Source organism: Mustela putorius, unplaced genomic scaffold (assembly GCF_011764305.1).
Source record: "Mustela putorius furo isolate JIRA1106 unplaced genomic scaffold, ASM1176430v1.1 tig00003858_pilon_pilon_pilon, whole genome shotgun sequence".
In the NCBI taxonomy this organism is placed as follows: Eukaryota; Metazoa; Chordata; class Mammalia; order Carnivora; family Mustelidae; genus Mustela; species Mustela putorius.
Window position 1 is genome coordinate 54,639,742 of NW_025422010.1, and position 26,951 is coordinate 54,666,692.

Below are 26,951 nucleotides of genomic sequence, written 5' to 3' on the forward strand. Positions count from 1 at the left end.
GTTTCCAGGACCTTCTGGCATGTGTTTCATCAGCTATTGTTTCATTTTATTGAAATGCTTATAATATACTGGAAGTTATATATTGTAAGAAAACAAGGGAGTCATATAGTCAGATATATATTTTGGTTGGTGATGGTGATGATGGAAAATAGAATAAATACCAATTTCTGAAATGTTGTAATACATTTATTTAATGCCCGACTCTGTAGGTAGAAGAAAATTAGCTTTCAAAAGTAAATCTGGTCATTCCCCAATTTTTTTTAAGGTGGGAGACTCTTTCTCTGCAGTAGAGAAATTCAATGCTCCTAGGCTGAATCGGCAGAATATCTCATTTTCGTGGAAATTTCTAAGTCTCCAAAGAAAGGTTTCTAACATCGTCCAATCAGTACACTCTCAAGTGGTTCTACTTGCCCGAGATTAAAATATGGAGAACATTAGGACAGAAGTTCTTGGGAAGCTTGTCACTTTCACTGACTATCTTTTCTTGCATGCTATCTACTCCCCAAGAACTGAAAAGCAGAATTCATAGTAGTGGCAGGATGAAAAGACAGCTCAAAGAAGGGGGAAAAAAAATCAATGGGAAAAAAATCAATGTGAAAGTTGTAAAAGCTATACCAATTAGCTCTCTAATATATGGCCTTTTGAAGTGCCAAAGAGCATTTCTAAGTGCTACTTTTTATTTTTATTTGAATAGACTCACTGCTAATGGTACGGAAGCAATCATGTGAAACCAAAAAGACTAAACCCAAAAAGAGCCTTCAGAAGCTAAAGGAGTATTTATAGTCTATACGATGGGTCCTTTATAGTCACACCCAGTTTTTCTTGCTTCCTGTGAATTACCTTTCAATATATGTTGACATATGACTCTCAGAGCGTGTTTTAATCTCTTGAATAGGGCAAAAGAACAAAATAGATACCATAATTTGTAACTTTTCCTGGTATGTTAGAATACATTCATATTCTCTTACTCAAACATTATCACTAAGGTGTTTAAATTCCCAGAAAGGTACTTTGGGTACATAGAAATAATAAGAATGGATACTTTATGATTACCATTATTTAATCCCTTTGGGTTCTCTAATTTCTGATGAAGACTACAGTGAAAATATTGGAGGAATTTCTGATGAAGACCATAATGAAAATATTGAAGGAGATCATGCTCCTTACCCACTGTGAAGAATTTATTTCCCACTGACACCCTTACAGAGATGAGAATAAGTTGAAAAAAAAAATCCTTGGGATAATAAGTCATTGTCAGTTTTTAAGTAACAGCAGCATTTATTTAGACAATTTTTATCAGACCCCATTGCTGTTCTAAATGTTTGTTAGCTCTTCAGTTCCCCTAAACCTCACAACTACCCTGTAAAGCAGGAGTATCATTATGATCCTCATTTACTGAAGAGAAAACAGGGGCACAGGGAGAGTAAATAATTTGCCCAGAGTCATAGGAGTAAGTGACACAGTGGTGATTCCTCCCGGGTTGCTTGGTAATATGCTCTTCAACACTCTGCCCCTTTTCAGTAAAACATCCTTTGGTGGCTAAGTGTTGTAGGACATCATTTAGGGGGGAAGCATTAAAGCAGCATGCTGACAGCAACTTTGTTCAAAAGTCTTTGGAATCTAGATCACTAAATTGGAAATAATAGAGATGATCAAAATCCAAAATCCTCTTTTTGCTATTTATCCCTGTATCACAGAAGTGACAGGCAGAGAGCAGGCATTAACTATCTGTTGCAGAATTAATTAAATAGGGAAGCCCAGCTAGTCTATCATAAATATAATAGAGGATATCTTATCCCTCTCCAACTCTCTTCTGCTGTGTCTTGAGACTGAGTAGGGTTACAGCTTAAGTGGGAGGAAATATGTTATATATATGTTATATATATATGTTATATATATGTTATATATATGTTATATATATGTTATATAAACATATTTAAATAAACAAATATTATATAAATATATATAAAATTATACATTTCATACAGTGATTAGACTTAGAGGAGATGGTTAACTGACAGCCATGATTACAGATGGTAGCCTTGTCTTTTTTTTTTTTTTTTTCTTAAAAGGGGATGTTCACTGTTTTGGAGGTATACTTTATAGTGTTAAGAAAGAAGATACATTTCTCTTGTTTATTAAAGAATTTCATTATGAAAGGATGATTCATGTTATCATGACCTTTCAGTATCTATTGAAATAAATCACTTGACTCTAAATTTATCCTTGTTATGATAATAACAAAAAATTAATAGTAATGTATTTCTGGATGTTAAGTAAGCCTTGCATTCTTAATAAACTCTCCTGTGTAAGGCTATATTAGTCTAATGGATTCCATGTGCTAGTATTTTTTTAGGACATCTGCATCTATGGTAATGTTTTCTTTTGCTGGGTAATAATATGGATAGCACCAGAATAATGTTTCTTTGATGATAGAATTTTTATCTATGACAACTCTTGATTAGTGTGCTTTGGAAGTCATTGTTTGACCGTCCGACATAGTTATGGCTCTATTTCATTTCTTAATGTCCTTGAAAAATAGTAAATTGTATTTTCATAGAAAATTTTTAATTTTTTTCTGCATTTTGAAATATATGTGTTTTACAACACTGTTCCCTCCATTTAAAAAATCTTCCTCCTATTCCTTGAATATTATGCATTTTCTTTGACTTTACTTAAGAATTTCTTATCATGCACTTCCCTTTTTTAGATATATTAGGGTTTTGGATTTTTTTTTAAGACTTTATTTATTTATCATTTTAGAGAGATGGGGAGGGGTAGAGAGAAAGAGAGAATCCCAAGCAGGCTCTACAATGAATGTGGAGCCTGACACGGGTCTGGAGCTCACAATCCTGAGATCAGGATCTGAGCTGAAATCAGTTCAGACACTGAACTGAATGAGCCACCCTTGTGCTCTTAGGGTTTTAGATATTTTAATGTCCATTTGAAGGCACCAGGGCTTGCTTCATTTATAAATGCTATTTCTTTATTTTCCTTCTAATTTTTGCTCATCATTATCCATATCTTCTGTTTTCCTTTTTTTTCTTTAAATGTTCTTAATTCTTAAATTCATTATTTAGTTTCATAAATCATCTCAATGATAGAAGCTTTTAAAGATTTAAATTTCCCTTTAAGGACAGCTAGATTATATCACAACTTCTGACATTTTATTATATTACATTTCACATGTTCTTAGTTTATGGCTTATTTTGACATAATAATCTTTAAAAGAGCATATTAATTTTCTCAAGTGTTTGGATTTTAGAAATGATCCTTTGCTTTTAATTTCTATGGTTGCTGAATGGTAGTTAGAGAACATGTCTTTTTAAATTTCTCTGTTAGAGAATGAGTTGAAATCATACTCTGCCTGTGTATTTCTATGTACTTAGTACATAGTACATCATCATAGATTTTTTTTTTTATCATAGATTTTTATAGGTTACCCACACACAGTTCATGTACTTCATTTTCTTTTTAGGGTAAAGTGATTATATATATTATATTATATAATCATATATCATCTTGATGACATTATCTAGATCATTTATACCAGTTAACAGTTTCTGAATCTCAGAGTCGGTGGTGGGTACTCTTTTGTAAAAGATACATAAAATGTACTCATAAAATATTACATACAAATTCAAATAGCTCCTGGCTCTTCTGAAAGAAAATCATAGATTCCTTTATGTCCACTGGCCATTATGAAGAACCTCTGCTCTGTAATTTAATTATTTATATGATATCTGTTTTAAGCAGTAAAAGCCAGAAAAAAATACATTAAAATTTCCAATTATGGTACAGAGTTATCAGACCCATTTTGTACTTCTACTAATTTGGGCTTATATACATGGATACTACATGAGCGTTGCATAAAGACTGGTATATTGTGACTTCTCTGGCACTAGCACCTGATATCAATAAACAGTACCCCTTTCCTTCTGTTTAGGATTCTCTTACATTCATTTATTTGTATTAATTTTATGTTGCTCATTTTCTCTAACTTAATGAATTTGAATAGTGTTTTACTTGAGTTTGTTGTAAATTTTATGTATAATCATAGTGTGCAAATTTATCTGCTCATTTCCAATATGTAAGTCTGATCTCTATATTTTTAATCTCATTGCACTGAATTGTTTATGTAATATTAAATAATGATGACAAAACTAGGTATCTCTTTAATTGTTCCGATTTTAATGTATTCGTCTTATTATTTACTATAAATTTAACAGTAACTTTCACTTTGAAATAAGCATTCTTTATTCTGCCAAAATTATTAGTATACATTCAGAGTAGTTAATTAGCCTCCTACCAATTTTTCTTGACTTCTCTCCCTCTTTTTTGTTTCTGAACTCTGACTGAATGCATTACTGTAGTTTCACTTTTTGATTTATAGAAAAAGGAGCACTTGTCTTTCTGCTCCTCTGCCCCCTTTCCTCAAATATCCAATCACCACTGCTACGAACTAGAAACAAAAGCACTTCAATGTACTTCCATTATCAGCAATTTCTGCTTCCCTCAATTCTACGTGAATCATGGTATATCGATACATTACTCAAAGACAACACTGCAGTTGACATTATTGATATTACATATGAATGAGGGAGTGATTCGATTGAGAGCATGGGGTTATGTTTGATAACCCACAAAACTCTTCCTGATGCAGCACATGAGAAAACAATAGAGTGTCTGGATAGTTCCCAAAGATGCCGAATAATTTTCCCTGCCTAGCAAAATAGTCTTTTGTTTACCCTGCTCTTAATAAACTCCTCTGTACGAAAGGCACATCGAATTGGGAGAACGCACAAAGCAGATAATGAAATCTCCAGGTGTTTGAGTTTGAAGGCTGTTCTTTATGTTATTGCTTGTTTTGCAGGTAGTCGTCTAAGTTTTAAATGTTCAAGATAAAATTATCACTTAGAAGACCTAATTTTAAGAAAAACTAATTTCTTCAGGCATATAGTGAGGTTGTCCTTATGTTAATAATGTGAAATGTGACCAGTGTCACTTTTAAAAGTATGGCTTATGTCCTTTTCAGATAAAGGAATAACACCCAATATGGCATTTTTTGTAAAAGGGTAATTATTAGATTATAAGCTTTTTGCTGGTAAAGACTTAAGGAGTATAATTTTTTTTATCATAATGCTTTTCATTTTGTAGAAAATCAATGTGTAGTTATTAAATTATTTCTCCTTCTTTTGCTTAATACTAATGTATTCTAGAGTCAATAAATGATTTTTAACCACTCTTTGGCTTATCTTTGGTGTCCTAGAATTTTTTGGTGCCCTTATATAGATCAACAAAAAAAATATGAAGGAATATTGCCTTGTAGTTTGAAAGGCTTACAGAGTTAATGTTGAGTTCATTGTTATTTAGTTATTTGAAAACATGTGGTATATAATAATACTTTTTTATTTTTTGAATGACTGGTGTATTTGTCTCAGAAAACAAAATATCCTGAGAAGATTCCTGCCCCCTCCACCCCTCATTGATTCCTTCTGAGATGGAAAGCCAAGGTTGCTTCCAGAGTAGGCAAGAGAGCAGCCAACCCACTGAGCACTGAGGGTTTTAAAAGCAGGATGCAAACAGGTATTTGAGCTGCATTACGCTAAAATTTATAAGCTACGGGAAAGAATCAATGAGAATTTAGGGTTTCATTTTAAATTTTTTCCAGCTTAGGTTGTAATGGACTCTGAACAGATCCTGTAATAGCTTGTCCTGCTGTTCCACAAGGTGTCTGAGCATTAATATTATGGGTAAAAGGAATTTTTATAGTAATATCACGACATGTGAAGGCAGTCTATCAAGTGCATACAATAGGTCCAAGTTTTAACAGTTAACATTTGAGGACAACACTTCCCAGGATTGTCTAATTGTCCATCATCCTCATAAACTCTGTCCCCTTCTGTGTTTTTCAGTTCAGTGCCTTGCCATATGTAAATGAAGGGAAGCAGGAATTGCAGAGATGAAGGTTTGTTTTTTTTTTTTTTAACAATTTTTTAAAAGTAAGCTCTACATTAAACATGGGGCTCAAACTCATGACCCCGAGATCAAGAGTCACACACTCTACCAACTAAGCCAGCCAGGTGTCCCCAGAGATGAAATTTAAATCCAGGCCTGTTTGATGCTAAGTCTGTGACTTCTCTAGTGCCTCATGCTGTGCAGAGAAACTATAACTGTATGCCGTTTATTAATCTGAACAACTTTTTTTTTCTCCAGGAATTTTTATTTTTACTAGTTTTTATTCTAGTTTTTTTTAAAACTAGAATTGATAAAAATACTTTCCCTCTCTTTTCTTTCTGCCACTGTCTAGACTCTGATGAACACAGGAATTAACTAACATAAAGTTATCCACCAAGTGTCAGAAAAGAGTGTAAATAACACACAGCTTTGAGTGCCTGCCAGTCAGCTCTCAGGAGGCAGCTCTCCATTTGGCCATATTCCAGGTTATCTCTGGTGATTGTTTCTTCCATCCTCTGGCAGTAACAGGTGATGAATGAACGAGTTTACCCCATTACTCTCTGGACAAGTATTGAAATGATTAAATTTAAAGTCTTCATCAAAACTATTTTTCATAAAAATTAATCCTTGCGATTATTATTACAACTATTATGCACTGAGTGCCTGCTGGATTGCCAACAGTTTATAACACCCATAAAAATACAACCAGAAGATATTGTTAAAGATTGTTAAAAAAACGCAACTTTTTTTTTTTTTTTTTAATACCCGGTTTACAGACGGGGGACCTGAAGCTCAGAGAGGTCAAACCTCTGTGCCATTGCACATCACTAGTTCATGTTTCAACACGAATTCAAGTCCAGATCTGCCTATTGTGAAACATATGCACTTTTCACTTTACTCTGTTGCCTGTCAACCAAATAAATAAAATGTAGGCATGAGCCATCAGGGGAGGGAGTTAAGTCAGGCAGCTCTCTATTCATATAGCTACTTTCCAGCTGCACTTCACGACGTCTCATATGTATAATCTCATTTAATTCACAGATTCTACCAAAGCTAAGGCCAAGACAGTAAGGAGGGAGAATGCAGAAAGACAGAGTGAAAGGAAAGTGCCTGGTTTGTGTGGAAGCACCAAGGGAAAGAAAGGTCACATTGCCAGCTGGTGCTATGCTGTCTGTCATCAGGTTTTATAATATGGTGTAAACACTGGGGTCTGTGACACTGAACAAGGAGGGAATAGCTTATTACCTCCCAAAATAGCACAAATGCCAAGCAAGTTTAAGTGGCTTAGCCTCGGGAAATTTCTCCATTCTCCAACAATGTAAGGTCACATTAAATTATTTAGAGACGTAAGGCTTGACTGTATCAAAAAGCTAAACCTCGGTGCATTATTTTGATGATTGTTGATTGAGGACTTGCTGTGCTCTTGAGTTCAGATTTCCTAAAGAGGCCTAATATTAAATCAGTTGTTGAATTATGAAAAAATAAACACAACATCTTATTAAAGGAAAACTGAACTATACATGTATTAGTGAAAAACCTACTTGGCATAATCTTCTGAATTTAAAATAAAGAAGCTGTCTCCCAGGCAAAGGTTGTCATTCCGTAGGGAAGACTTGAAATGAAATTATAAATCCCCAAACAGAGATTTTATTAGAGTGGAAAACCTGACAGAATCATAACCACGGAAGCAGAATAGCAAAGGCTATGATGAGCACTGGCTCTCTTAGATTTTTAAACAATTAGGACAATAGAGAGAAGAAAACATTAATTAATAATTTTATGTGTACTCATGGATTTCTCACTAAAGTGGTTATATTTTCCCTTTGTAAAATTAATTTTGATAATTCTGCTTGAGAAGCTATTTGTTAAAAAAAAAGAAAGAAAACTCTGAATAAAGTTTCTAACTTGAGAAAACTTTTCTATCTAACCAAAATGCCTATTTTTCAGAATATTTATAAAAAAAAACAAAACTTCCAAACTCAGTCTTCAAAAAATCTGTGATATTTCCTTCAAAAAAGGGAAGAGGTTGCTTATGCAATATCCATGTCTTCACTTCTATTATCCATCCCCCACCTACCTATCCCTCTTACCTAAGGGCAGTGCTGCTCAAACCTCAAGCAGTGGGATCCCATGTTTGAATACAATTGTGTCAGAGACCAGATACATAAATCAAGGGCAAGGTCAGCCAGAGAGTTGAAGACTGGAAGCTGTGAATAGGGAACAAAGCCCACTTCAAATGGTTTCTTCTCCCCACTCAGGAATCCCTAACTCTCCACGGAAACCATGAGAAAAATGCCCCCAACCTTATTCTTAACCAGATTTGACTTGTTCAGGTTCCATTCCACTCCGTTCTCTGTGGTTAAATGCCTGGTCATGTTTCTAAACTCCTGCCACATGTTGATCTTCAGGAAAAATAACAGATGATCACAATGATAAGCCATAAGTCATTTTTTTTCTATTATAGAGTTAACGAGCAATTTTGAAGTTTTTTGGATAAAAAATGGAATCATAATAGCAGGTATTAATATTATATACAAATACTGTAGTAAGAGGTTATTTTTCAATACTGTATCAGTGAGGGTTCTCCCGAGGAGGGGGGGAATCAATGGTGTGTGTGTGTGTGTGTGTGTGTGTGTGTGTATGTTGAGACATTTATTTCAAGGAATCGACTTGTGATTGATAGGGCTGGCAAATCTGAAATCTGTCCAGGAGGACTGCAGGCAGGAAGGCCTAAGGTCCTAATCTTGAGGCACAACTTCTTCTTTTTGGGGAAATTTCAGTTTTTGCCCTTAAAGCATTCTACTGATTGGATGGGATCTACCCACGTAATCGAGGGCAATCTTTCTTGAAGTCAAATTATTGTAAATTTCAATGACATCTTCAAAATACCTTTGCAGTAACACCTAGATTAGCTTTGATGAAATAATTGGGTATTGTAGCCAATACATAAAACTAACCATCAAAAATGAAATGTATAATAATTTTCCTTGATATATACACACAAAATAAATGCTAAATAATGTATTTATTTAAAGGAAGTACAATACATTTAATATTTAAAATTTACTGCACTTAACTTTTAAAGTATTTTAAAACAGAAGTTTTAAAACAGAAAAATACTATGCCCTGATAGTTGATCTTTGTTTCATGAAAAATATTACAGGTGAGGAAAAATGTTTTTCATTTTAGGATTTTATTAATGGAATTGTTAAGGTGAGTTCAAAAGCATCTTTTAATTGGTGTCATACAAGCTCATTTCCGTTTTTAAGAATGAAAAGATTTGTGTGCTTGTTCTAATTTGGTTTTACTAGTAAAATCAATATTACTTTTGCTAAATTAGATTTTATATCCTTTTATGTGTTCAGAGTATTACACAACAGTCATATCTCCTATTTGAGACTCCTCTGTTAAAGTATTTACAAAGAACTCTAGATTTTAGAGTTCAGGAAACATCACTGGATAATATTCAAATAATTTAATATTTGGTCCTTTTCGAAGGGTTTAGGACATATATCAAATTTCCATATTTAAAGACTTCTTTTATTTCTGACATGGATTATTTCTTAGAACACATCTTATAGGAGTTATATACCTATGCAATTATTCATATTTATTTTATCTGCAAAAATGCCACACTATTCGCAACAAGGTCACAGCACACACATGGGAGGAGCCACTGACAACACTAATTGACGAGACTGAGACCACTTCTCCGTGTTCCTAGTTCAGTTTCCAGATATGTCAGCATCAACCTTCAGCTTTCCATGTCCCTATGTCCTTCTCCTGCTTTTGACATAAGCGGAACTGGGAACGTATTGATTGCTAAGATTTCATTCTCGAGAAAATTAAAATATATTTTCTCTTTTACCTGATTTGTCAACTTAAAAAAAAAAAACCTATGTATTTTTTGGTTCACTTAGTTTTTGTTTTGACACCTCTTTTTCTAAAAGAAGTATTTTATTTATTTATTTGAGAGACAAAGCAAGAGAGAAAGCACACACACACACACACACACACACACACGGTGGGGAGGGGCAGAGGGAGAGGAAGAAGCAGACTCACTGCTGAGCAAGGAAGCCTGAGGACAAGGGCTAGATCAAGGACCCCTGCGATCATGGACCTGACCTGAAGGCAGAACCGCTTAACTCACTGAGCCACCCAGGTGGCCCCTGACACCTCTTAAAAAAAAAAAAAATCTTGACGCAGTTTTAGGATTCCCCACTCCCTTCTCTGGGGTGAGGAGATCAGTATTTGTTCAAATAAATAAGTCAACACATTCCCTATAATAACAAAACAATCCTAATTCCTCCCTCCTGTCCCTATATTATTGTCATTTGTTTTACTTGTATGTAAGTCAATCTACAAAAAGGCACAAACTTTCAGTTATAAAGAGATATAATTTCTGGGAATTTAATGTATAGCACGGTGACTATAAAAAATAAGAAAAATAAAAGTTTTTATCTTACCTTCACTTATTTCTTCTTTGATGTTCTTCCTCTCTTTATGTAGCTCCAAATTTCTAATCTATATTACTTTTCTTCTCTCTAAAGAACTTCTTTTCACATTTCAGGCAAAGCAGGTCTGCTAGCTACAAATGTTGGTTCACGGGAGTTGCTTGGGTAAAACCGAAGACTGGCTTCCTACACGGAGGGCAGGAGAGACCTAAGAAAGAGGCTGCCTCTCCAGACCCTTAGGTAGCAGGTTTCACAAGCAAGGGAACTTACTTAATGAGGCTTGTTCCTCGTAAGGTGGCAAGACCCATGTATCTCGACACCCACTCCCCAGAATCTGACACGTTTATAGAGAGGTTCCATAATGGGGTTCCACCACGTATACTGCTCAGATGGCCTCAACGTTTGCTCACTCAAGGCTGCATCGTTGAAGACAGCCAGCTGTGTGGATGGGACGCTATTTGCTCACTTCAAAGACTGAGAGGGCACCAGAGCCTCCAATAGCCCCGGGCAAACTGGAGGGTTAAGCTACGGCCATGTTCTGTCCTTGAACTCCCCGGACTCCCCAACCTCAAAACCGCCTCTTATACACTCTCACACCCCTCCCTTTCCTGTGCACAGCAGGGTCAGCGAGGGCCTCTGCTAGCATGGACGGGGCTCTTTGGCTGCACTGGAGGGAGATACAACAGCAACAATGCAGGTTTGAGCAAGAGAAAACACAGATTAACATAATGATCACCAGAATAAGGAATTTTTGTTGTTGTTCCCACCAAGAGCCCACTGATTTACTGAGTCCTCTAAGCTAGGGGTTGGATTACACAGAGATTTCATTTGTGTCCTCTTGTGATTTAAAGAGAATACGTTATCAGACTCATCAGGTATGAACACATAACCCTCCGTCTCAATAATGATGCAAGTACCTTTTTGGAAGGCAATAATGATGGCCAAGGCCACTCTGTTCTGGAAGACAGCTTTTCCAATTAGAGACCTTTAGTGTCTGGTAAGGACAGGCATTGCCAGCGACCATTTAAGGCTCATCAGTGAATTTTGTAACAGCTTCTATATGTCCTGTCACAATCCTCAAGCCAATGGAGGGGGCAAAAATGGCAGCCAAATGCTCATACCAGTAGAAAACAGAATGCGCCTCTTTCTTAAGGATAGAGAGGTTGGCAATATTTATTATTGAGGGGCGGATTCTCCTCTGTGCCCAGGGAGAACTGAGGGTGCAGTGCCCCAACCACTCAAGTGTAAGCCAAGGACAAAGATTGTGCCACATAGCCTCTGGGTCCCATTCAGGGTCACCAAAAACACCTGAGGAGTGATGGGTCACTGCCAAACCACCTGCTATCGTTTAATCTGACAGGATGACCACATGGTTCGAGTGATCTCAATCCTATATTCCTAATACAGTTGAGTTGTTTCTGTTTAAAGCGATTTTTCTGTTCCCAGCACAGGAAAGCCCTGGTACTCAAATGACCATAATCTTTTGGTGAGCCACATGAACTTATCCCAAGGCTGAGTGCACCACCCATGGTTCTGATGGTGGTAGTTTTAGGATCTTCCTAATCAGCAATGGGATGGGCTGCCTGTGTGGTTTGCCAGAAAAGGATTACCCATGTCCACCATTCCCGATCGTGTGTGCCACAGGCCAGTTTTCTGGATCAGAACCGGTAATATCAGATGACTTAGGAGTACAGATTCTAGGTTGTTTCCCTTAATGTACTGTTCTAAACTTTCCAGTCTCCTCCCTGACGTGGTGATACCCACCATGGCAATCTGACAAACTTAGAGAGGGGCAGCTGCCAACAAACCATAACCTTTGGGCTCACTGTAGAAAAGTATTTTCATCAAGTGCCCACCCTGGGATCAGACACTACAGAAGGAGCAAAAGTCCAAAGGTGAAAAGAGAGATATTTAGTAGGAACTTGTATGGGAAGGTCCTCTTCTTCTGTAGTAATTGTATCTGTGGCATGATCCTTAGACATTAACATGTCCATAGCATTAGAAACTTCACCTAGTTGTGCATCCATACATGTTAGCTGGGGAAGGCAGAACTCAGGCATGAGGAGAGATGGTGGGGTAGGGTATATCTGATTGGCCCTCCTGCATTCTCCCCTCTTGCAATGGTGTGTGTTCTATTCTAGGTATAGGGTGTTTCCAGAGGTCCAGCTTGCAGCAGGACAGTGGGATCCTAGTGGAGACTGAATAGTTGCCCCCTTACCCAGGAGTTTAGAAATAACTCATCCATCCCAGTGGGGCATCCCGTTGCAAATTTCAGTAGAATCTCCTTTCCCAGGAGTGATGGACCTGGTATTCTCAGCAGCATAGCATGTTGATCTGATCAGTAGTGAGAGTCTGGCCAATTTCTGTCTTCTGTGACTGCCATACCTTTAAGGTGTTGGGTGAGTTGGCAGTGTTCCCAGTTTGGCATAAGGGGCAACAGACTGTACCGGGTAATCATTCAAATGTAGTGGAGCCTGGACAGTAGTTGAGTCCACTTAGCCAAGTTGGTTTTAACTGTTAGAAATTTAACCTGCTGCTTTAATACTTCATTTTTCCTTTCTACCAACTCTGATGCTTGTAGGTTATAGGAGACATGGAATCTCCATTCAATGGCATGTTTTTTTTCCCAGTCATGGACATCATGACCTGTGAAATGGGACCTCCAATGACTATTTGATGAGGGTATCCATTCACAGTACTCGGTTTCTCTAATCCCTTTGTGGTGAGAGCCTGATTTTCACTGTGACAGGGGGAAAGCTTGGGTGAGACCAGAAACAATGTCTACATAAACCAAGGTATGCTTAGAACTGTCATTTGAAGGCAGGGGACACTATAATCAATTCACCAATCTGTCACCAATTGAAAACTCCCATGGATAGCCTAAGACTCCTTTGGCATTTGCCTTGGATGTTGTTTAGAATGCAGAGGACATTCTGTTACTGCACTACCCAAACCCTGTATTTCAAGGGTAATCTAGGGTCCTGGGCAACACACTGTCCTAAGTGGGCACAAGAGTGGTTACTTTTCCTACACAGCTAATCTGATTCTTCTCCTGAAGGGTCAGTTGCTAGGGTTCCTACATGAGCTAGGGCATTAACTTCTTGAATGCCAGGAACATTTGTTCTGTTCCATGGTCGATTCCCGCAACATCTTTTCTCCATTATCCTCACTTTCGTGACGATTCCAAACCTTGGTGTCCCAATCAGGCTTTGTCACAGCACCTGGACCTTAATCCCCTCAGCCTGCACCCTCTTAGCTTTACTGAAGTGCATGCTAGGGTCTCCAACTGCTTCTCCTGCTCTGCCACCTTGCCTGTCATCCCTGAAGCCAGTAGAACTGTGGATACCACCTTTCTTCCTTCCACTTCTCTAACTCAAGCTTCAGCCTACCCAGTCCTGGGGCAGCCGTTCGCCCTGTGTTCACCTCTCTCTTACGCACAAAGAAGAATTGTTGATTTTTCAATCTGTTCCTGTTTCACTTGTTGTTAGGATGGAGAGACAACTTTCACAATCTTCACCTATGACTTCTTCACTCTTTCTTTATTAGCATTCTAGTTACCTGTTGCCATGTAACAAAGTGACCAAAAAAGGTGTCAGGTAACACAGTGCCAGGTTGCCCAAAAACAATGCAGGAATTTGGGGGCAGTCAAATTGGTTGGTTCTGTCTCTTTCACAGGGTTGTGGTTGCAATGCGAGTCAAGGCTGGAGCCGTCTGAGGCTTCATTGGAGAAAAGTCCACCTTTAAGCACAGTCATGTGATTTTTTTTGTCAGTCACATTGTAAGCAGAGAGTTATGGGAAGAGGACGCCATGACAGGTAATGATTCTGAAGAAAGGTGAATGCAAGGCAGACCAGGTTGGATAAGTATGACAGATCTCACGAAGGAGTTTGGTCACTTTCTTCCAGTGGAGAACACTTGCAGGCTTTGAAGCAGGGAGGGCATGGGAAGCACTTAGTAAAAACTGTTTGGAGAAATGGAATGTTAGTAGCTTCATTGCTTTATAGTGTGAGATCAAAAGGTGTTAATTAGGGTGGCTGGGTGGCTCAGCCAGTTAAGAATCCAACTCTTGATTTCAGTTCAGGTCTTGATCCCAGAATTCAGGAGATTGAGCCCCATGCTGGGCTCCATGCTCAGTGTGGAGTCTGCTTTGGAGTCTCTCCTTCTTCTTTCTCGGCCTTTACCACGTTTCTCTCTCTTGCTCTCACTCTTCCAAAAAATTAAATAAAAAAAATTTTTTTTAAAGATGTTAAATAGCAGGTATAGCAGAAAGACCCATTGGTAGAGGTTTATGTCAAGAGAGACAGAAGGCTCAACAGAACTCAGCTGCCCCTCTGCCTGCAGATCTCAGTAAGCTCTGAGCCTCCGCAAGTTTTGGGGCACTCTCTGGTCAGAATTAGTCTCTGAGCTAGCTTCAGAAACTAGAGAATGTGTCCCTGGGCTGGGCTATGCTATATATCAAATATCCAAGCATACCAGCCATTGTATCCTTCCGCTTTGGATGTTTTGTGTAGCTCAGGCAATAGGAAAGTTAATATGTATCAAACACTTATCAGTGGCAATGCCTGCTTTAAGTGCTTTATGTGAATTAATACCTTTAATCCTCATAAGAGTTGCTTGATAAGTTACTATTATTACTCACATTTTACAGATACGATAACAGAGACTCAGAGTGGTTAAGTGGTTCACAGTTACAGAGATAATAAAGGGTGATGTTGAAATCCAAGCCTAAGAGTTAAACCAAAGACTTGATCTCAGCCTTCTCATTGATGCTACTTTCAGGGAAATTGCATAAATACTCAAGTTTGGAATTGTGCTTAGATGAATTAAATCTCTGCTGCAGACAGCTCAGGGGAAGTAAGCATAAACAGTCTAATCTAGCAGCCAAGATAAACCATGGTCTATTTTTTTACTGTTTCTAAAGGACATTTTTCCTTGAGTTCCACTGATGCCAATAGGATAAGAGAAACGGATTGTCAAAGTCCCATGTAAAGGCAGAGCATTATTGGTAAACACTAGTGTAATTCTTCATGTTAAGCAGCCTGTTTTGTTCTTTCCACCTCCAGAATCCCTGAACCCCTGAATGTGTCCCTTTTCCAATTCTCTGTCAGATGATTTGCCTCTTCCTCCTCAAAGTCAAACCACACCATAACACATGTAATTAGTCCACTACTTATCGAGACAGAATCTGTATGTCAAAGCAAATCAGTTATACTGCTACAGGGGTGCGGCTTAAATGGGGAATAAACCAATGTAACTGACACTGACAATCACCTTTCTTTTTTGTAACACATGTATTCTAGACCAATGGATTACGAAATATGTATCCAAATGTAAGTCTGTGTTTATTCTTCTCAAAATGGGGAATCACATAATTCATATTATATACATATCATCAATTTGTTAGTCTCTAAATCTGTAGCTGTTACATAGCTACTTCTGACCTACACCTATTTCTACTTAACGAGGGCCTTAGGTGTTAATTTTGGTAATTCTCAGCTTGTCGTATGAAGAATAAGCTTTGTCTCTAATTGGACTTGTACAGAGTATGCATCATAAAAAAGAAAAACTAAATATTTTTTCACTTTTACTAAATTAGGTGTATGAACCCTTTCAAGCATATTATCTTATATTTATACCAGTTTTAATAAGTTTGGAAGATTAAGGGCATTACTTCTTGAACAAAGTTGGAGAGAATCGAATGCTTTTTTTTTTTTTTTAGAACGAGTTACAAACAGTATCTTCATAGCTGCCAGGTATGTCATAAATTACATTTTTCCACACTGTTTGTTTTTAAATAAAAGGATTACATACATTGCCAATCTGCTGTAATCTCACTAAATTGCATTTTAACCAAACTCTACAGAATATAATTAAGAAGGGCCTCTAAAGATGATGTAGGCGCACACACAATGACCAGCCATGGTTTCCAGTTCCTGCTTGTACCCACCAGGGAAGAAGCAGATGGTGCCTTCTTTGACACTAATGGACCTTACTCTTTTATTTATTTTATTTTTTTTTAAGATTTTTAAAAATTTATTTGACAGACCAAGATCACAAGTAGGCAGAGAGGCAGGCAGATAGAGAGGAGGAAGCAGGCTCCCCACTGAGCGGAGATCCCAATGTGGGACTTGATCCCAGGACCCTGAGATCATGACCTGAGCTGAAGGCAGAGGCTTAACCCACTGAGCCACACAGGAGCCCTGGACCTTACTCTTAATGGTGACTCCTGTAGCCGGAACACAGAGGCCCTGGGAGTACCCAGTGCAGCATAGGAATTCTTCCTGCAACAGCCTGACGGGTGCTCATCCAGTCTTCCTGACTCAGAGCCTCTGCTCTTGTGTTTCTCTCTGCTTAGAATAAAAGCAGAAGATCTACTTAGACCTTCGCAGGGGTAGGGCCTCAACTTTAAGCTGACTCAGATAATACTTCCTCAGACACTTACCCTGGTAAATGAAAGAAAGAAAAGAAAAATTCCAGCAGCTCCAGTGACAATGGCTTCTTACGCCATGGGTTAGGCATTCCATCGTTCGGAGCTCTAACTGTTGAAACATCTGTATTAATTTGCGAGGGCTGCTGTAGCAAAATGCCACAGACTGGGTAGCTTAAACAAAAGACATTGATTTTCTCACAGTTTTAGAGTCTGAAACTCTGAGACCAAGGTGTTGGCAGGTCTGGGTTCTCCTGAGGCATCTCTGCCTGACTTACAGATGGCCGCCTTCTGGCTGTGTCCTCACAGTTCTTCCTCTGTGTGGAAACATCCCCGGTGTCTCTCTCTGTGTCCACAACTCCTCTCCTTACAAGGACACCAGTCAGATTGGATCACAGCCTGCCCTGGAGGCCTCATTTTAACTTACTCACCTCTTTAAAGGCCCTATCTCCAAATACAATCACCTCGTACAGTAATGTGGGTTAAGCCTTCACCCAATGAATGTGGACGGGGCACAAATTCACCTCAACACCATCCTTTGCTCAATGGATTCTTTCCGATTTCAGGATGCCCTCTTTTATGTCAATACTTGTCTTCGCAGCATTATCTCATGCCCCTCATGCACAATTCTTCACTGAACTTATTTGGAAAATGTCTACTCACTTACTGTAGCAGAGGAGAGAGTGTGCCTCTTCTGTTTTCTACTGCAGTCGCCACGAGTGACTGAAGTCCTCATTGGGGTCCTCTGAATCCTTTGCTGCAGGATTCAGCAGGACCTGCTGAATCCTTTGCACCACACCAAGGTGGACATTCCTGTTGATTGCTTCCAACCAATGACACAATGTAGCAATGACACTAAGGCCGATTCTCTCCTATGAGACACATAGCTCCTCTGGCTAGAGACTTTGGTTTGAGGATTCTCATAAGTCTCGGGAGAATGTCTTAAAACTGTTCTGCAGGCTCCGACTTTCCTTCTATCCCTCTCCATCACGGCAGGGGAGAGCTGCACTAGGCTGATAGCTTCCCATCCTCCTCTGGCCGCCTTCTCATTTTCCCTCACAGGCATTTCTCCCAATAATCTCTTGCACATCTAATCATCTTGACATCTTATTGGAGGACCTGGACAATTTGCCTCCACTGAGTAAATGATAGAGGTCTTCTCTTTTCTGAGAACGTGACTTAAATTGAGAGAATGGATTCAAGAGTGGAAATTCTAGCAGGCAAGGGGAAATATATATGTTTTAGGCAGCCGAAATACCCTTGAAATAATTCAGCACTTATAACAAGTACATGAATTTAATTAAAGTGTTTCTGAGACTTCTAAATAAATCATTAGACATTTTAAAGTATAAATTTATTTTATATGAAATTTTTATCCTGAACACAAGAATATTTTATTCCTCTTTATACTTAAACAAAATATACACTTTTTTCCTCCCCAAATTATCAACAACAAGTCCATAGGGTCTGCAGGGATTAAGACCACACATTCAAGATAAAACCTTCCCATTTGAGCCTTCAGAACATTATCCTCAAACCTAGCCCGAGTCCCACAGCCCCACTAACCCTGCCTAGTCTGAGACCAGCTAGAACTAATGTCATTAAGCCCATTACCTGTTTGTGTCAATCACCACGGGGAGTCCCAGGCTTCCAGGTTTCCCTCACTGCACACATTTTAATCACTGTATGTCTTTGCATACCCTTTATTATGTCTCTTTCTTCAATCTTCCATAACTCCTAAAACCTCTCTAGTGAGCCCTCTGGAATTTATGGTCCATCATAAATAAAACTCCCTACTCTCTTCTTAAAAATTACCTTCCATCCACTCTCAATGAAACTTAAATCTCCTGTAAGGATGTGGCTTCCTTCACTGGTACTCACGCGGAAGCTGTTTTGTCTCCATCAGCCCTCATCCCAGTGGGCTTGAATCTGGCTAAGTGTTCTCTTTGTCCTCACTGCCAATTAGAGGCTGCAAGCCCTCTATTGTCCTAAAACTCTGAAACACTGATTATAAGGCCATTTGCCTTGGTCACGTATCTCCAGTCCCTCACTAAATCTGCTCTAACCACAATGGTCTCCGGGATTTTCCTCAATTTCACTGGAAAATGCCATTGTTGGGATCATAGTACTTCTTACTCCCTTTCCTATAACATGTTCTCAAATATTTGTTTAAGTTGGCTTGTCTCTTCATCATCTTATTTAGAATTTTTTTGGTCAAAGTCAAAGAAAGGTATTCTCTCTGGAATGTTTAACATGGCAACTGCTTTCTACAACTTTTCTTATAATCCATTGCTTATATTTTCTCCATGACACCTGTTTTTATTTGTATCCTCTATCAAGACCTTAAACTTCAAAAACATAGATTATGCCCTTCCCCGATGAATAACTAGAGTCTACTATAGGATAGGTACTCAACCGACATTTACTAGATGAATACAGTAAATTGAATATATGGAGATTATATCTTTCTCCCCTCCGAAGGATAAATTAAATACTCTTTTAAGAAAAATCACATTGCTATCTGTACTTCAACATATTCCTGTTGCTTTTTCTTTCTGTTATGTGTCTGATATTCTGCTAATAATGCAAACATGAATAAAGCCCGATTTCTTACCTTGACATGTATGTTTTCTAGCTATAAGACAGAAATATATACAGATTATCATAATAATAGGGATAAATATCTATGCATATAGGTTTTACTTTTCTCTGGCAACTGTATATAGGATAGATTTGAGGGGGACAAAAGCAGAGACCAGGAAACTAATTTGAAATGCACACTATAGCCAGAGGACTATGATGGTCTTAGGTGTGGATGTAGATTGGCTTGTAGGAAGGGCACAGTCTACCCGATGTAAATTGGCACTAGTAGACTCTTTTTATTTTTTTAATTTAATAAGAGAATACCCAACTTTTGTAGCAACATGGACAGGACTGGAAGAGATTATGCCGAGTGAAATAAGTCAAGCAGAGAGAATCAATTATCATATGGTTTCACTTATTTGTGGAGCATAACAAATAGCATGGAGGACATGGGGAGATAGAGAGGAGAAGGGAGTTGGGGGAAATTGGTATCCTATGTTAAACTTCTTATTTAGAAACATATTTAATAGGAAAAATTCAGGAAAAAAATAATTTTGATTATTTAAAAAGTGAGAAAATACAAAAGACTGTGTGATAAAGAGACATTAGAGGAAAGCAGTGGAGAAATATCAGAAATTAACATTTCATCTGATAAATGTTGGTGTCTATGTGAGATACCTAGAAGAATATATCCTGGATATTGGTCTCAGTATAAAGCTTGCTGGAGAAGTATATGAAGGAAAAATACATCTGGGAGTTCTCAGTGTGTCTGAGCCTTAGAAATAAATTTAAGCCTTAGAAATAAATGAGATAGCCCAGGATAACATATAAAGCCAAAACAACCAACCACAAAGACTAACACTGACAACAAGAACTTGGAACACTTATAGAAAGTGGGATGATTTTATAGAGAGAATAAAATGTCAGAGAGATCACTCTCCAAAAAAGCATAGTATGGTATGACACAAACCAAGAGATTAGAGAGTGTGAAGAATGAGAAAGTAAGCAGAATTCCCAAAAGCAGCAGAGAAGCTCAGCAAACTCAGAAATGACCATTTTCATTGGAATCAAAATTAGGAGACCACCAATGACTACCAAACCAGTTCCAGGACACTGGAGAGAGAAGCAAGCAGGATGCAGGGTCCTGGAGCGCTGAATGGGTTTGAAATTGTGGTCAAGTGTGGCAACAACACTTTCATTAACTGCAGAGGACAGCGAGTCATACATGGGGCAGCAGCTGGCTGGGAGATGCCAGGGGAGGCTTAGGTACATTTAGAGGTTAAGAGGAAGAAGCAGAAAGGAGAATGGTGAAGGTGTAGTAGAGAGAGCAACGACGGTAGGAAAAACATTCTGGACAACATCGTTCAGGGGTGGAATAAAGAGCTGAACTGGAGGGGCCAAGAGAGGCCAGAGGACTATGATGGTCTTAGGTGTGGATGTAGATTGGCTAGTAGGAAGGGCACAGCCTACCCAATGTAAATTGGCACTACTAGTCTCTCTCTCTCTTTTTTTTTTTAATTTAATAAGAGAATACCCAACTTTTGTAGCAATATGGACAGGACTGGAAGAGATTATGCTGAGTGAAATAAGTCAAGCAGAGAGAATCAATTATCATATGGTTTCACTTATTTGTGGAGCATAACAAATAGCATGGAGGACATGGGGAGATAGAGAGGAGAAGGGAGTTGGGGGAAATTGGAAGGGGAGGTGAACCATGAGAGACTATGGACTCTGAAAAACAATCTGAGGGTTTTGAAGGGGCGGGGGGTGGGAGGTGGGGTACAAGGTGGTGGGTATTATAGAGGGCATGGATTGCATGAAGCACTGGGTGTGGAGCAAAAATAATGAATACTGTTATGCTGAAAATAAATTAAAAATAAATTAAAAAAAAAAGAAACCCTAAAAAAAAAAAAAGAAGTAAGTTTCTTGCTGATAATCATAGGCAAGGGGTTCCAGCATTAAGTAAGACATCTGTGAGAGCTTGGAATATTCATAGAAGGGAATGGAAGAGAGAAAGATAGTGTTTACAAGTCATTGGAATGAAGACACAAACGTCTTGGGGAAACAACCTGTATGGTTGGGTAACATCCTCCAATAATCCTTAGCCATCCCCAACCACGAATGTTAAGGCAGGCGTTGACTGATCCTGATTTAGAGTTTTACTAGGAAAGTGCTGTAAAACAAGGTAACTGAGAGACCAGAGGGGAAAGAAGTAGAATTGATGATTGATCCTGCTTTCTAGATGGGAAGGGAGGGAAGAAAGGCCAGCAGGAGTTGATAGAAAAGGAAGAAAGGGATCAAGAATCTTTAAATTTCTTGCAACCAGAGTATAAATGATAGGTATAAAATCATGGGAGATTTGGGAGGATGGGAATTCAAGATTAGAGATGGTTCTTGGAGAAGAATCTTTCAGGAACATTTGTTCCAGATGATTTCATATTCAAGAAATTGTCTGATAAGAAAAGGGGTAAATTTTATTAGATTTAAGGATGCCCATAAATTTGAGAGTAGGTAGGGTTTGGGAATCCAAAGAAAATATAGAACTATTATAGTTTAATATCTAGACAAGGGGTCTGAGAGAGAAATAATGTGTTTGAGGGCACACAGATACTTTGTGGAAGAATCTGGATTGGAGCAAGAGCCTCCTGATGGAGAGAGTAGATTTTTTTAGATTTTTTATTTGTTTATTTTAATGTTGCTTCTTGTTATCTAATAATGGGGAGTATGGCAATGCCTTTTGATTCTTTCCTGGAGTTTAGGAATCAAGTGCTTGAGGTACTTGGTGGGCTCTTTGTGAATAATAAACAGTAGGCAAAGTAAGCAATGATAAGAAATGAAGATTTGCTTTTCTTTTGCTCATGAATTCATTCTACATTTTTTATTAATAAAAATCCTCTCTCTCCCTTTTTGCATATACATCTTATAGAAGAGGAAAGTTGTAAGGCTGGTTAGAGATTTCAAAGGAATTTATTATTGTCTTTTATTACTTTCAAATATTAGTCCAAGAGGAAATCTAATAAGCGTATTATTAAAAAAGGAAAACAACTTACATTTGCATATTGAGTTGTATGTGTGTTTGTGGCATTGCTGCAAACATTTTCTCCAAATTTCCCATGTTGGCTCAAAGTTATTCTAGAATTCCAGAGTTGGGCCGCTGATATGCTGATTACCTGTCTCCCGTGAAAAGAAAAGTCTACTTTGAAGGTGGTTTAAGGAGCAGCACCATGCACAAATTTGCACACATTATTAGCTCTTTGGCAACAGGTGTCTTGGGAACATAGGACAGGTAACACAACTCACTGAGCTGACGCCCACAGTGGATTTTTAGTTAGCTTTCAAAAGATAAATAAAATTGCCTTCTCATCACGTGAGGAAGATAATGCACAAGCACATGCCAAAAGACTGTGACTAATTCTACAAAGTCACCTGCCACAAGGAGCAGTTAAGCATACTTGGACTCTTTGTAAGGAGGGAGGTACTCTTTTATAGTAATAGTATGAGTAAGGTAATTTACTGAGTCAGTAATAAATTTTGGCAGATACAGTTAACTCTAATCCCCTTAGATAATTGGTATATATTATTAGTTAAGTAGCTTTAAGGCCTAGTGTAAACTTAGGTTTTACATACACCTAGATACACCTAGATAAACCTGTATCATGAAACTAATGATAATACCTTATACTAGCAAGTTGAAACCACAAATACATTGAAAAAATCATTCACCATGCTCATTGGGATTTATTCCTGGGATGCAAGAGTGGTTTAATATTTGCAAATGAATGAAAAGGACATATATCAAAAGAGAAAGAATAACAACCATATCAATAGAGGCAGAAGAACCATTTGACAGAATTTGTATTAAAAGTGTTAAGGAAATACATTTATTTATCTGGTATTTGAGGCATATGAGTTTAGAAAAGCATTCAAGGTAGGTGATGCTCAACTTGATATAAGACTTAGAATTTGGGACATGTATGTCAGGTAGAGGAGCATGGAGATATGAAAGAGAGAAGTAGGTTTGGGGAATAATAGCTACTTTTTAATTAATGGAACATAGGATGTGTGTGAAGTAGGGATAGAGGCAAAGCTAAGGCTATGCTGGAGGTAGGCAGGGTCACAGTCCTAAAGCAATAATTGATTAGGTATAGGTCGAGATCAAAATCAATCAAGGAGTATAGGAATTGGAAATATTATTATGCACAACTGAAGTAAAACTTAGAATTCACCAATACTATTCTCTGTAAATATCATGGAAACTGCAGTGGAAGTATTATCTTATATAATATGGTTAAGTTATCATCATTTTCCAATGAATAAAAATGCACAATTTATCTCAAGAGACATGCTTCTTTAAATGACATTGTGTGGCTTATTCTCAGTCCTTAACCTATTTGGTTATTTTTCAGTATTTTATACTATGAAATATTATCATCATTGAAAATCTTTCTGATTGGCCTACATAAAACTACACTATCTAATCATTTCTCCAGTGCCTTCTTCAAGCCTGTGCTTCTAGCTTTAGCTAACATTTCTCTTGCCCTTCCAGTAAGTAAATGTGTTAACTTTCCAATAACCTCACTGTGGGCCACCATGATTGCCCCTACACAGCACACTTACCTTCACAGGGACAATCACCTCCCCTCTCGCACTTGTCAAAACCTATTCGAGTCAAGCTCCAGGAAAAATGCTACTCTTTACTCGAAGTTCTAATTAACCATTAAGAGGTCTTCTCTCTTGATCCCACAGGTGTATAACTCTTTAATCCAAGACTAGTCTTGTTACCTTCTCTCTTGAATTATCTATCTGCCACAGAAACCTCCAACACAAGATGTTAAGTTATTGAGGGTTCAGGCCCTGACCATCGTCATGTTCCCTAAGACATCTTCTTTGTTCAGTTGCCGATTTCTGCATCCCTCCCTCCCACATATCTCAGGTGGTGGACCTCTGCTAGATATGCAATCTAACCCCAGTGCCCAGCACTAGTTTTGAACAAACCAACTTTCAGGTATCATGTATTTAAGGCATATACCTATGGATACATTCAGTTTTGTTCTAAGACGCGGAACTGTCTACCAGTTACTCAGACTCAGCTACTCAGCCGATCCTTCCCCTATTCCTTTACCCTTGACTGTTCTGTTAATATTTATGGTAAGGAATAACATCTTCAAGTCCTTTGGTCTCAAATTAGTGAGATCCAGGTCACTGATTGTTCAAGTTCATAGACAGTAGCTGTTCAATAAATGCCTGTTGGATGAGTAAATGAGTGTGTGCATGAATCAGTGAATGAATGATAAAGACTCGGTAGATACACACATTGATTGCCACTGTCCTGTGAAGGACACTCAGCATATATGCCACCCCTCAGGTATAAACTTTTTTTCCACTATGGGGTTTTCCTTCTGATCAGAAGGGTGTGTTATTTGAGGAATGATCTGCCAGAGTAAATCCTGCCCTCTCTGTGTGATAAACAGGAGGGGAGACTCCTACTATAAATGAACTATCTGGTATTCAATAATGTCACTACATGCATAAGCGTGGCAATATAAAACCTTTTAAAGCAGTAAGGGAACCTCATGATTATTTACAATTTATTCTTTACACAAATGAGTCTCCTGAGAATAAAAAAAGGTCAAGCTACTTGCCTAAGTTTCAAGGAAAACTGCAGTAGAACTGAGACAAAAGTCATGGTTTTCTAACTTATTATCCAATGTTCCTTTCATTATAAGTACATTTACTTTATGACATTAGGAATGAAGTAATTGAATATAGCTTCATTTTTATGTTTCCCAAATAGTGATTAAATTTTTAGTATGTTATTACTATGCCACGAAATTATCAAGAATCTTGATAAGGATGTATTGTTTAAAGGGTGATTATTTTTTTAATACATCACTCTTTTCTTGACATGAATGAGGGCTTCATGTGATGTTTTTGTCACAAACTGTCGGAGCTGCCCAATAGCTTCTTTAAAAAAGCAGTAAATGTAGAGTTAAAAATTCAGAGTAAATACTTTCTCAATTCCCAAGGCAACAACTTACAAAGGGAAAACAACAGAGGCCAGTGGAGGAGCCCCTAAGATGCCTGTTTTGTGGCCCTAGTGGAACTTTGCACTTCCTGAAATCTCTGGAGGAAGGGAAGCCATTTGTGTTAGTACCGCTGGGGTGAGATGGTCCCTGAGAGTAAGTCAGGGGACTGCTTTGGATGTTGCTCTTTGCTCTTTCCAGCCCCTGTGAGACTTCTCAGCGCACTTGAAGCAATAAAGGAAGGAATCAATCCAACTTTTGTGCTTGCAGAGCAGATTCAGAGATATTCTTGTGTGAAAACATTTTGCTTTCACATTGCTAGAATTTATGGTTGTACTCAGTGCTGTTGTACTAGTTGTTGGGACTGCTGTAAAAAAGTACCACGGATGGGGTGGTTTAAACCACAGTTTGTTTCTTCAGACAGGGGTACACGGACTGGCCAGGCTGGCAGCAAGGATCAGGGGAATGTTGGACTTCAGAGAGCTCAGCCTCATGTCTACCCACAGCCATCCACCCCAAGGCTCATAAACCCACCCTTTCGACTAGTACCCTTGCCTTCCCAGAGGAAGGGAGTCAAGGCAAGGATGGTTAAGGAGGCTGCAGGGTCGCTAAAACACAGCAGGGTTGCATTTGGTGGGTTTGTGGTGTTGGCCAAAGACTGGATCGAAAAATGGCTCCTCTTCCTCATCTTTGCACCCCAGCAATCTCAGGACCAGAGGAACTACCTTCTCCTGTCCTCAGAAGTCACCCATTTTCCTACCTCAGGATAAACGGAAGTTCCTTTTTTTCAGGAAAGAATTTGTTATACTCTGTTATTGTCCTGCACCCAGGAAAATCCATTTCTCTTAAAAAATGTTGACACAATCCTTCGAGAATCCTTTACTGGGAATCAAAGTCAAGCACAGCTGGCAGAGCGTGTGACCAGAGCACTCCTGGACAAAATCAAGAGGGAAGGGGACAACTGTAGAACCATGCCTGTCTGTGGGGAGTTTGCCTCAGGCACCACAGAATTGGGGTGAAAAACTGTGTATTCAGAAAAATCCATCTTGTTAATTTTTGAGAATAAAATAAAATGATACAAACAGTGTTCATGCAATGGGACAAAATCATTCTGATTTGCCATCAGAGTACCTAAACCTGAACCTACTTAAAAATAGATGAGTCAATCTGCCAGTGAGTCTGGGAGCGCCTGGCAATGGCAGGATTTGTGCTTGGATTATTCTTTTAGTAGATCTGACCAAATGGCATTAAAGTGATTTGAACTCTGAAGTTCCAGCCAGAACCTAAAAAGTCTTTTGCTTGGTTCCCAGTTCCCCCGCTACCTGGAAATCACCGAGTTGAAAACGCCTCCAGTTCTAATCCATTAAAGTTAACAACTTTCAGAGCCATTAGAGATAACAACTTCCTCTGTCACAGTTTCTCATAAGAGCCCCCTGTGAAGGATTTATGCAAAAAGTGGATCAAAGGAAAACAAACAAATTCAAATGTTGTGACACACTGACAGGA

The 26,951-nt window shown here is 38.3% G+C and overlaps 1 long non-coding RNA gene across 2 annotated transcripts in view; it reads right to left on the bottom strand.

Annotated features, from left to right (window-relative positions):
* Positions 1 to 22,395: 22,395 nt before the first annotated feature.
* LOC123387674 overlaps positions 22,396 to 26,951 on the bottom strand; it is a 31,454-nt gene continuing 26,898 nt past the window's right edge. Inside the window, exon 3 of one of the 2 annotated variants that reach the window (XR_006602186.1) lies at positions 22,396 to 22,592. This is a non-coding gene — a long non-coding RNA (uncharacterized LOC123387674). Of the gene's footprint in view, positions 22,597 to 26,951 lie in introns of both variants that reach the window. The other variant, XR_006602187.1, reaches the window with a different exon arrangement.